The sequence below is a fragment of the Myotis myotis genome, unplaced genomic scaffold (assembly GCF_014108235.1).
Source record: "Myotis myotis isolate mMyoMyo1 unplaced genomic scaffold, mMyoMyo1.p scaffold_m19_p_29, whole genome shotgun sequence".
NCBI lineage: Eukaryota > Metazoa > Chordata > Mammalia > Chiroptera > Vespertilionidae > Myotis > Myotis myotis.
The window spans coordinates 1,248,058-1,260,252 of record NW_023416334.1 but is presented as its reverse complement, the minus strand read 5'-3'; the positions used below and the strand labels follow the sequence as shown (position 1 = coordinate 1,260,252).

Here is a 12,195-nt window from a genome sequence, read left to right as displayed (position 1 = left end):
ATCCTTTTAAAGAGCTCTGCACACACTTCCATTTCCTGTCTATCCTTTTAAAGAGCTCTGCACACACTTCCATTTCCTGTCTATCCTCTTAAAGAGCTCTGCACACACTTCCATTTCCTGTCTACCCTAACAGAGCTCTGCACACGCTCTTCCATTTCCTGTCTATCCTTTTAAAGAGCTCTGCACACACTCTTCCATTTCCTGTGTACCCTTTTAAAGAACTCTGCACACTCTTCCATTTCCTGTCTATCCTTTTAAAGAGCTCTGCACACACTTCCATTTCCTGTCTATCCTTTTAAAGAGCTCTGCACACACTTCCATTTCCTGTCTACCCTAACAGAGCTCTGCACACGCTCTTCCATTTCCTGTCTATCCTTTTAAAGAGCTCTGCACACACTTCCATTTCCTGTCTACCCTAACAGAGCTCTGCACACGCTCTTCCATTTCCTGTCTATCCTTTTAAAGAGCTCTGCACACACTCTTCCATTTCCTGTCTATCCTCTTAAAGAACTCTGCACACACTCTTCCATTTCCTGTCTATCCTTTTAAAGAACTCAGCACACTCTTCCATTTCCTGTCTATCCTCTTAAAGAACTCTGCACACACACTTCCATTTCCTGTCTATCCTTTTAAAGAGCTCTGCACACACTTCCATTTCCTGTCTATCCTCTTAAAGAGCTCTGCACACACTTCCATTTCCTGTCTACCCTAACAGAGCTCTGCACACGCTCTTCCATTTCCTGTCTATCCTTTTAAAGAGCTCTGCACACTCTCTTCCATTTCCTGTGTACCCTTTTAAAGAGCTCTGCACACGCTCTTCCATTTCCTGTCTATCCTTTTAAAGAGCTCTGCACACACTCTTCCATTTCCTGTGTACCCTTTTAAAGAACTCTGCACACTCTTCCATTTCCTGTGTACCCTTTTAAAGAACTCTGCACACGCTCTTCCATTTCCTGTCTATCCTTTTAAAGAGCTCTGCACACACTCTTCCATTTCCTGTGTACCCTTTTAAAGAACTCTGCACACACTCTTCCATTTCCTGTGTACCCTTTTAAAGAGCTCTGCACACGCTCTTCCATTTCCTGTGTACCCTTTTAAAGAGCTCTGCACACGCTCTTCCATTTCCTGTGTACCCTTTTAAAGAGCTCTGCACACGCTCTTCCATTTCCTGTGTACCCTTTTAAAGAACTCTGCACACACTCTTCCATTTCCTGTGTACCCTTTTAAAGAACTCTGCACATGCTCTTCCATTTCCTGTGTACCCTTTTAAAGAGCTCTGCACACGCTCTTCCATTTCCTGTGTACCCTTTTAAAGAACTCTGCACACACTCTTCCATTTCCTGTGTACCCTTTTAAAGAACTCTGCACACGCTCTTCCATTTCCTGTGTACCCTTTTAAAGAGCTCTGCACACGCTCTTCCATTTCCTGTGTACCCTTTTAAAGAGCTCTGCACACGCTCTTCCATTTCCTGTGTACCCTTTTAAAGAACTCTGCACACACTCTTCCATTTCCTGTGTACCCTTTTAAAGAACTCTGCACACACTCTTCCATTTCCTGTGTACCCTTTTAAAGAACTCTGCACACACTCTTCCATTTCCTGTGTACCCTTTTAAAGAACTCTGCACACACTCTTCCATTTCCTGTGTACCCTTTTAAAGAACTCTGCACACACTCTTCCATTTCCGGTCTACTCTAACAGAGCTCTGCACACGCTCTTCCATTTCCTGTCTATCCTTTAAAGAGCTCTGCACACGCTCTTCCATTTCCTGTCTATCCTCTTAAAGAACTCTGCACACGCTCTTCCATTTCCTGTCTACCCTAACAGAGCTCTGCACACGCTCTTCCATTTCCTGTCTATCCTTTAAAGAGCTCTGCACACACTCTTCCATTTCCTGTCTATCCTTTAAAGAGCTCTGCACACGCTCTTCCATTTCCTGTCTATCCTCTTAAAGAGCTCTGCACACGCTCTTCCATTTCCGGTCTACTCTAACAGAGCTCTGCACACGCTCTTCCATTTCCTGTCTATCCTTTAAAGAGCTCTGCACACACTCTTCCATTTCCTGTCTATCCTTTAAAGAGCTCTGCACACGCTCTTCCATTTCCTGTCTATCCTCTTAAAGAGCTCTGCACACACTCTTCCATTTCCTGTGTACCCTTTTAAAGAGCTCTGCACACACTCTTCCATTTCCTGTCTATCCTTTAAAGAGCTCTGCACACGCTCTTCCATTTCCTGTCTATCCTCTTAAAGAACTCTGCACACGCTCTTCCATTTCCGGTCTACTCTAACAGAGCTCTGCACACCCTCTTCCATTTCTGCTCTCTCCTCGCTTGTGCTCATCTTGTTCCCCCTGCAGGGCACTTCTTTTCCGTAGTGGCTGCACCACTTTACCTGCCCACCAACAGTTCATAGGGTCCCAGTTTTTCCACAGTGTTGCCAACTCTGCTTTATTGATTGTGGCCATCCTAATGGGTATGAGGTGGTTGCATGCTTTTTAGGAGCATGTTATTAAGCAACCATCTAGATTCAGGATTGTTTAGAACCTAAGTGAAGGATGTGTATCTGGAGGAAGGCAGAGCATCAGTATCATGGGGAATATGTTTATTTTTTAGCATTTTATATTTACTAGAGCCGTGGTCGGCAAACTGTGGCTCGCGAGCCACATGCGGCTCTTTCACCCCTTGAGGGTGTCTCTTCCACAAAATACCAGGTGCAGGCGTGCATATACAGTGTGATTGAAACTTCGTGGCCCATGTGCAGAAGTCGGTATTTTGTGGAAGAGCCACACTCAAGGGGCCAAAGAGCCGCATGTGGCTCGCGAGCCTCAGTTTGCCGAGCCGCAGTTTGCCGACCACTGTACTAGAGGATACTATATGGTTGTTTTTATATATAACTTCTTTGTTGGGAGGGAGAGTGGCCACCTAGCCTTATGGATTTAGAGGCAGTGATGAACCGGCAGACTTGAGTGGTCACCTGTGGCTAAGTGACAAAGCAGAATGAGAGTCCTCATGTGGGCTGGTAGCATGATCTTGGCCTATAGTGAATAGATGTCCCTCAGGAGGAGACACCTCCTGTCTTGGGGGCAGATCAGCACCCTGGGTACTGTCAGGCAGTGTGATGCGGTGGGGGTGGAGGGGAGGCAGGACAGCCCCCAGGGTTTCTGAGTGCCTGCCCTATTGGTACTGGGGATGTGTGAGGGCCAGTCACCACCCTCAGGGAGTATCCACTGAAAGGGATAAATACATAACTTCAGTGCCCAGGGTGAGACCTGTAAGGGCACTGTGGGAGGACCTGATTTTGAAGGATGAGTAGGAGTTGGTTAGAAAGAGAGAGAAGAGAGTTAGAGGGAACAAGCCTTTCAGCTTGTCATTGAACTTCAGCAAACTCATATTCCCATTTGAGACAATGTCCCAAGAGGACTTCAGTTTCAAAACTTGATAGACTTAGAGAGAAGGGTATGAAGTGATAGGTGGTTCAGAGCTCCACTAAGGGACAGGATGGGGCGGTTAAATGTGAGGGTACCCACCTTTTGAGTATGGTCTCCCAAAAGCCCCATTGTGGTCAGAAAGCTGCCTCTGAGAAAGGTGCACATACTCTCCCGCCCCTATTATAGGTGAGCAGAGAGGGGAGCAGCACTTTGGGGTGGCTGAGGGGTTTTCCCATAGAGGGTCATATTCCAACCCTCATGGGTATACCCCTTCTTATTTTAAAATTAGACAAGAAAAAGTACATAAAGTGAAAGTAACAAATATACACATTGTTTTAAACAGACAATACAGAAGTAGCCTATATAATAAAAGGGTAATATGCAAATTGACCGAACGACAGAACAACTGGTCGCTATGACACGCACTGACCATCTGGGGGGCAGATGCTCAATGCAGGAACTGCCCTCTGGTGGTCAGTGAGCTCCCACAGGGGCAGTGCTGCTCAGCCAGAAGCCCAGAAACCAGGCTCACGGCTGGCGAGCACAGCAGCAGTAGCGGGAGCCTCTTCTGCCTCTGCAGCCGTGCTAAGGATGCCTGACTGCCAGCTTAGCCCGCTCCCCTAAGCCGTCAGTTGGACATCCCTTGAGGGCTCCCAGGCTTCAAGAGGGCACAGGCCAGGCTGAGGGACCCCCCTGAGTGCACAAATCTCGTGCACCAGGTCTCTAGCATTTTGTATAAAGCACCAGTTCCCACTTTCCACCCCTGTTGGCTCCCCAGAGTTATCCCCAGCAGCTGCTTAGTATGTGGTCCTGGTTCCATGAAGTTCCTTTTGTGTACTGGGATCCTACTGTGGGTTTTACTTTACAACTCACTTTGTCATGCCATTGTGTATTTTAGTGGTCTTCCATGGCAGTGTATTTCAGCCCACCTCACATTCCATAGAGTGCATATACAATTATACAGCCTTTCTCTTACTGGGAGGCAGTGTTGTGTGTGTGTGTTTTGTTTGTTTGTTTGTTTTGTCTGCCTTTATAAGCTAGAGGCTCGGTGCACGGATTCATGCACATTAAAAGGAAATTAATTAGAAGGTGGCTGGCGGGGTGGGACTGGGCAAGACGGGCCGACACACCCTGGAGCCAACCTCCCGTGGTCCCTCCCTGGCCGGCCACACCTGGGGTGGCGCCAGGGCTTGAGGGCCTCTGTGGAGTGAGCAGGGTCCCTCCGGCAGGTGGGATCCCTCGGCCTGGCCAGTGGGGATCGGGCCAAAACTGGCAGTCTGACATCCTCCAGGGGGTCCTGGAGTGCGAGAGGGCACTCTGCAAAGTTGCTGTCACTTGGCATCTCCTGTGTTGAGCATCTGCCCCCTGGTGGTTAGTGTGTGTCATAGCTACCGGCTGGTCGGCCAGTCACTTAGGCTTTTATATATATAGATGCTATGGCAACATATGTTTGTACATGTATATATTTCTATGGTGTAGAATCCTAGAAGTAAAACTTTTATAGAGACTGCCAAACTGCCTTCCAAAAGGGGTCCCACCCAGATTCTCAGTAACAGATCCCAAGAGTAGCTGTTTCCCCTGCACCTCCATCAGTGCGAGATAGCTTTATATTTTTGCACTCTGAGGAGGGAAAGGCATTTGGTTGTCGGTGGCCCACGCTCCCCCATGGATAACTGGCTCTGAGACTGTGGAGTAAGCTCACTGCCTCTGGCTACCTTCCTTCCTGAGCAGCCTCCTGTAGAAATGCAGAGTGGACATGCCACGGGCGGAGCTGTAGAGTTGCTCCTGTGTCCCGGCCAACCAAGGACCTTTACTTTTCTCGTTGAAAGCTTTTCCCCTAAGAACTCCTTTGGTCACCATTTCCTGGTTGCCTTTCATATGAAATATACCAGGTGTACCGGTTAATAATGCGGATTTTTTAATAAAAGAAAACACAATAATTTCAAGAGAAACATCAAAAGTGCTTTATTCAAAGTAATGTCCATCGCTAGCTACACATTTCCCCCATTTTTCAGGTAATTTGTGGATACCGTCCCAATAGAACTTTTCTTGTTTTGAGGCAAACCATTCAGAGACCCAATTTTCCACTTCTTTGTACATTTTGAAGTGCTGCTCAGAAAGTGCGTGTGCCATCGATCAGAACAAGTGGTCATCTGAAGGAGCAAGGTCTGGTGAATACGGCGGGTGGGTTAATACTTCCCAGGAAAGATCTTTTAATGTGTCTTTAACTGGTTTTGAAGTGTGTGATGGTGCGTCATCATGAAGCAAAATTACTTTGCCGTGTCTTCTGGCCCATTCTGGCTGTTTCATGATCAAAGCGTGGTTCAAATTGATTATTTGTTGTCGGTAGCGATCAGTATTAACAGTTTCACCTGGTTTTACAAGCTCATAATACACCACACCTTCCTGATCCCACCAAATGCAGAGCATTATATTCTTTCCAAAGCAATTTGGCCTTGCAGTCCATGTTGATGGTTGACCTGGATCAACCCATGATTTTGTGCATTTGGGATTCTCAAAATAAATCCTCTTTTCATCGCCAGTCACAATTTGATGCAAAAAAGACTTTCTTTCATGCCGTTGAAGCAATATTTTACTGATGACTTTTCGGTTTTCTATTTGTCTTTCGTTCAGTTGATGTGGCACCCATTTCCCTTCCTTTAAAATGTTTCCCATTGCTTGTAAATGATTGGAAATTGTTTGCTGAGCAACGTTTAATCTTTCTGCAAGTTGTTTTAGAGTTTGACACGCATCTTCATCCAATAATGCTTGTAATTGGTCTTCAAACTTTTTCAGTTGACCTGGATGTTCTTTGTCTTGCACATCAACATACCACTTTTAAAGCATTTAAACCAGTGTTCACAGGTATCTTGAGATGGAGCATGTTCACCATAAGCTTCCCGAAGTATACGATAACTTTCAGCAGCACTTTTCTTCAAAATAAAGTAATGAATTAAAACTTCCCGCAAATGCTCTTTTTTTTGGCACGAAATTTTTAAGCGGAAAAAATATCTATGATGTTAACACCTTCAGAAAACTTGACATATGAAGTTTTGAAGCTTGCTGTCAATACAACAAAATAGCATACATGTCAAATTGCATATATATCAACATATGTGTAACTCCATCTATTGAAAAAAATCCGCATTGTTAACCGGTACACCTGGTATCAGTGTCTCGTTACTTTTCCCCGTCTGCCTGCCAGCTGGGAGGGAACCACATCTCTCTATTGCTGCTCCAGGGTAGTAACCTTTGATGCTCATATTCACATTCTCTGCATGTTACTGCGTGACTTAGCCTTGAGAATCCACAGCGTCTCCATCCTGGCTCTAACCCAGTGATATAAACAGAAACAGGAGTCTTGTACATCTTCTAATTAGCGTCAGAATGAGCTGATGAACATGCCCAGAGACTGGGTGTCAGAGGCAGTTCTCTGGCAGAGCTGGAAGGGAGAAGTGCAGAGGGACTGCCGTTTGTGGAGGCTTCTGCTCACTCCCCGTGCGGCCACCGAGAGCAGCCGGGTTTTCTCTGGTTCACAGTGGGCAGTTATTTACATGCCGGGGAGGAAGTGGCAGAGCCAAGGCTTGGCCCCAGGTTTCCCCCACATTAAAGCCACTGCAGCTGCTCAGAGGTTGGTTCCAGAAGATCCCCGAGATGCCGCCCCAGAGAGCCTCCCCAGGGAGGTGAAGATGAGCCCCCGTAAGAAAACACTGCTGTTCCTCCCCCTTCCCTTCCCTGCACACCGAGGCTGGGGCCTGGGCTTCTAGATACCGCTCTTTCCATTCACTCCTGGGGACTACCTTCATGATTTTTAAAACTGTAATAACCTTTTATTATGTCTCAAATTATCTTCAACATAAGTTACAATCTGCTTAAATTGAGTAGCCTTTTTAAATCTAAAGACAAAAAAATTCTCTTTATGTACAATATCTTGTCTAGAGTCTAGCAAATATAGTACCTTTCATTGTAGCATTTCTGCTTAACATACTAGTAAGAACTAAAAGCAACCAAAAATTATAAACCAAATCCCCTAATCTCTCAACTATCAATACTGGATGAATCATTAAGAAGATAACTTTTTTTGTTTAGAAATACAGAATGAATATTAAAGTTAGTTGCAAAAAGGAAAAAAAACAAAACAAAAATAAAACCCCGAGGAAATAACCAACAATCTCCAGGGGTAAACTTTCCTGCTCAGGAATACAAGCTGATGCAGACCACCTCTCGGTTCCTGGGGATAGCACAGCACAGGATCATACTGCAGATCATGCCCAAATCATCACCATGGCAACCCTCATGCACCACACCAAGGATGTGGAGTTTGTCCTGGAAGACCTGTTTGATGGCCTCAGGGCAGAACTTCACTGAGATGCTTGAGAGTATATCCTTTTGGAGGCAGAAGTCCAACATGAATTGTTTCACTCTCCCAGTCACACCACAGCAATTCAACGTATAGTGGATGGTTTTTAGCATTCCCCTCTGGGACTTGTCCTTGGCTTTCAGCTTGAGGTAGGTGTTCGTGTAAAATCCTGGAGTTCCTTAGTCACCGCATCTTTGTGGGAATATCCCCAGATGGCCGCAGCTATTTCAAAGGCAAATATCAGCAAGAAGAAGACAATCCCAGCATGCACTGGGACTCCTGTACATCCTCACAGCAGCCCAGGAAATCCACCAGTGTCATGAGGGCACCAGCTCCAATCAGAATATAAACTCCTGTGTATAAGCTGCAATGATGGATTATTTTCTTGCTTAAGAAGCGCTTGGTCTGAGATTCAAATTGGAGCCATAGTCAAATGGCAAGGACTGCATCCCTGCAAGCGGAAGGTGCCGTGAGCTGCAGAGCAGGCATCATGCACTTGATGCCGCCTTTGACCAGCATGGTGAGGGTTGACCTGGCTGGGCTGACCTCGTGTGGGATGGGTCACCACCTTCATGACTTTGAAGTATCTCTGAGCCATCTGTGCTGTTACTTATAAAATATTTTATTTATATCGACTCACTTTTTTTACTTGGGCAAATTTACTTGTAAAGGGCCTTTATCACTATTATAAATTGAAAACCAGTTTCACTTAGCATTCATCCAGAGTAACATAAAAATGATAAGTGCAGAGAAATCAGAACTAGGTTATTCTAGCTGAATCCTTTTGTCTTCCCAAGGGCCCTAGCTGAGGCCCAGCCCTTGTTAGAATAGGGAACATTCGAAGTGTTGGAAGAACAGGAATCTCAGGAGAACTGACCCATTGTTACTAACACTTCCCTGGTCACTGAGGCCACCCCGGTGGTCCACAGCTCACTCCTGGGGGAGTGCTCTCGTAGCTTCTCGCCACCCTGGACCGTGCCCCTTCTCAGGGCCGCTGCCTGCCCCTGGGCCTTCGCGCTGCCCTTGCTTCACCACGATGGTCCTCTCCTCTGCTTCTCTTGCTCATGTAGTGAGATTCTGTTCCTCCTGTGAGGCCAGGCTCAAATGCCACACTCACTGAGACGTGTCTTCGGACCGCAGAGCCACTGTCGTCCTCACCCCAGGTGTCCCAGTGAACTTTCTCCATCTCTCCATCCTGCACAGGTCAGAGTAGGTAGGTGTGTTTGTTCCGCGAGACGCTGAGCTGTGGAAGGGGCGCTTTGCAGTTTATTCTCCCGTCTCAGTCAGGAGCCCGGGGGCCGGGGCAGCCTCTCGTCAGAGGTGAGCCCGGGGCTGTCCCTGCACCAAGCCCTCGGTTCTGCCAAGTTAGATGCCCCCAGCATTGCTGGGGGTCTGGGTCTTCCTGGTAGGCATGCTAAAGCAGCACTGGGCACTGTGAAGAGGTGGGTGTGGGGCTTCTGAGAGGCAGTTGGAAGAGCAGCTGTGGTAGAAGGCACCTTGTGAGAAACGCATGGCATGGAGCCCCCATGGAGGGTCCCTGACTCAGTTGAAGCCAGGCCTTCCGCAGGTGCCCCCAGGCCCTGACGTCCCGTGGCTTCCACCTGTTTTGGCTTTCTGGCTTGAGCTCCCCATTTACTTGGTCTTTGGAACAGTCCCCTCTGGTTTTTCGACCCCTCCTTGGCGCTATCACTTTCTGGATTGCCCACTACCTACTGTGAACAGGCCTGGGTCTGTATCCCACCCCCATCCCCAGTCAGCACGCCCACACCGCATGGCCAGGCTGGCTTTGGTCCAGAGGGCATGGCAGGGAGATCATGTGAGCAAGGCAAGGTGGCCAGGAAGGGAGAGAGAGCCAAATGGTCCCTAGGGCTCCCGTTGCTCTCCATCACTGCTGCTCCAGAGGGAGAGGGTGTGGACCGAGGAAGAGCTGCGGGGCTGTGAGCAGGCTGTGCTCTGGCGCTGCTTCTGCGAGGGAAGGCACCTCCTGGTGTGCTCGCAGCTCCCTGAGAGCTGTCGCCTTTCCTAGCTGGACTGTCCACCCTCCCTGGCAGGGACTAGGGTGCATTCATCTTGGAACCCAGAGCACTCAGCACTGCTGGGCTACAGTGAACAGGATTGAGTTTAGTTGGTCTTTCAGAAGGAAACTCATGGAAGGCAGACTGTGCTGAAGACAGGCGTTCAGTGCTTTGAGCCTCAGGTTCCTCAGTCAGGACAGTTACCTGTCTCTTAGCTCAAATTGGATGTGCATGTAAAGCACTTGATGAAATGTTTTTCCCTCCCTCAAAAATGTTTCTGAAATGAATGCATGTTGAATTTGGAAGGTGTATACTCGGAGGAGTACATACTAACTTTTTAAAATTAGAACGACAATTTTTATTTATTTTAATAGTCTTCCCCCTTTCCCCTGCTACCGAAAAGTTAAAAATAAAGTTCAGTACTTTCTGGAAAGTAGAAAAGTTTTGAAATCCCACACTTGTTTCACTCTCAGCTCCATTAGGCTGTGTAAGCCTCAGCTTCCTCATGGTATGGGGATAAGTCTTATTACTTAAAGCGTGTTTATGAGTTAAAATATGAGGCATTAAATGCGCTGTTTGCTAGGGCTGCCAGAGCAAAATACCACAGACTGGACTGAGGGGCTCAAACAACAGAATTTATTTTCTTATACTTCTGGAGGCTAGAAGTCAAAATCAAGGTGTCAGCAGGCTTGGTCTCTTGAGGCCTAGCTGGCTTGCAGACGGCTGCCTTCTTGCTGTGTCCTCATGTGATCTAACTCTGTCCACAAGCATCCCTAGAGTCTCTTGGTTGTGTTCAAATTTCCTCTTCTTATAATGGCACCAGCCAGAGTGGATTAGGGCCCACTCTGATCTGCACATCTATATATATATAAAAGCCTAATATGCAAATTGTCCCCTCGAGAGTTCAACCGGGAGACCTGGAGTTTGATCACTTGCTATGACGTGCGCTGACCATCAGGGGGCGGCATGGAACAAAGGAAGGCCCCAGCGGGCAACCAGCAGCCAGGGAAGGGAGGCCCTGGCCGACAGCCAAAGGCCCCGGTCGGCCCTGATTGCCGGCCAGGCGTAGGGACCCTACCCGTGCACGAATTTCGTGCACCGGGCCTCTAGTTTTAACATAATCACCTTTTTAAAAAAGAATCTCTCTCCAAATACAGTCACATTCAGCACATGAATTTGACAAGTGTGGGGGCTTGGGGGCACATACTTTAGCTCATAACATTTGCAAAACAGAGAGCTCCAGGGTGGCAGCTGTCTTCTGTTTAACATCGTGTCCTTGAGTGCTTCGCCGTTCCTGCGTCAGACTGTGCTGAGTGCTTTGGGTGCTTATCCTGAGGCTGGTAGTGCTGCTATTCCGATCTTTGTAACTGCCAGGTCCTTTCTGTTAAAATTAGACCAATGTGGTGGGCTCACGTGTCGAGAACTAAACAGGCCTCCTCCAACTCCTGGACCTACAGTGCCAGCTGAGGGTTAATAACTCATTGTTCAGCAAAACCCACGCCTGACTATAAAGTTAGTACAGGATTATTCTTTAAATGTATAAGAATCAAGATGGAAAGGAAACCTAACAAAGTGTGAATAACCTTCGAATTAGGTGAAAACATTGTGGTAAGTAAAAGAAGCCAGACACAAACGCCATGTAGTGCGATTCCATTTATGTGAACGGTCCGGGTTAGGCCCATTTATGTATAGAGAAAGCAGGCTAGTGGCTGAGGGCCTGGGGTGAGGGGGATGGGAGGTGACTGCTGATGGATACAGGGTTTCTTTGGGAGATGATGAAATATCCTGGGATTAGAAAGTGGGAGTGGTTATACAACTCTGTGAATATTCTGAAACCCACTGATTTGTACACCTCAAAATGGTGAATTTTATTTTATGTGAATTTTATCTCAATAAAGTTGCTATTAAAAATTGAATTAGGGTGGTGGCAGGCTTTTATAAGCAGCTTTTCTTGTTTTCTCTTCGTTCCTTAGTTTTCTGTAATTACTTTTTTTTAAGTAGAGGGAACCCCGAGCCCTGCATTTCATGGTGATCACTTGGGATCCAGTTTGGGGAGTGCTGAACTATAGCTGTGCAAAGGAAATCATGCAACACTAAGGGGTCACTTCTGCTCCTAAAATATCAACGACTGAGTAAGATTTACAGGCGTATAAATAGAGAGAAAATGGGTGTGTGTGTGATGAAGCTTAAGAATGAGTTTGATCTGCTGTAATGCTGGTCTCCTAAGAGAGGGCCTCCTCAATGGCGGGTCTGTGGTTTGTGGGAGTTTTAGCTCTTTATTGCCTGATGGAGTCCAGCTGGTGTCAGGCATTATGGTGGTGTGTATGCTCCCTCAGAACACTTCTAGTTCCCAGTTTCACATTGTTTTCAATCCAGTGTCCAGAGATTTCTGAA

The 12,195-nt window shown here is 47.0% G+C and overlaps 1 protein-coding gene and 1 pseudogene across 11 annotated transcripts in view; one reads left to right on the top strand and one right to left on the bottom strand.

Annotated features, from left to right (window-relative positions):
- TOM1L2 (target of myb1 like 2 membrane trafficking protein) overlaps window positions 1-12,195 on the top strand; it is a 145,519-nt gene that overhangs the window by 16,980 nt on the left and 116,344 nt on the right. The gene's annotated exons all lie outside the window — the stretch shown is intronic.
- LOC118649360 lies at window positions 7,386-8,163 on the bottom strand (annotated as a pseudogene).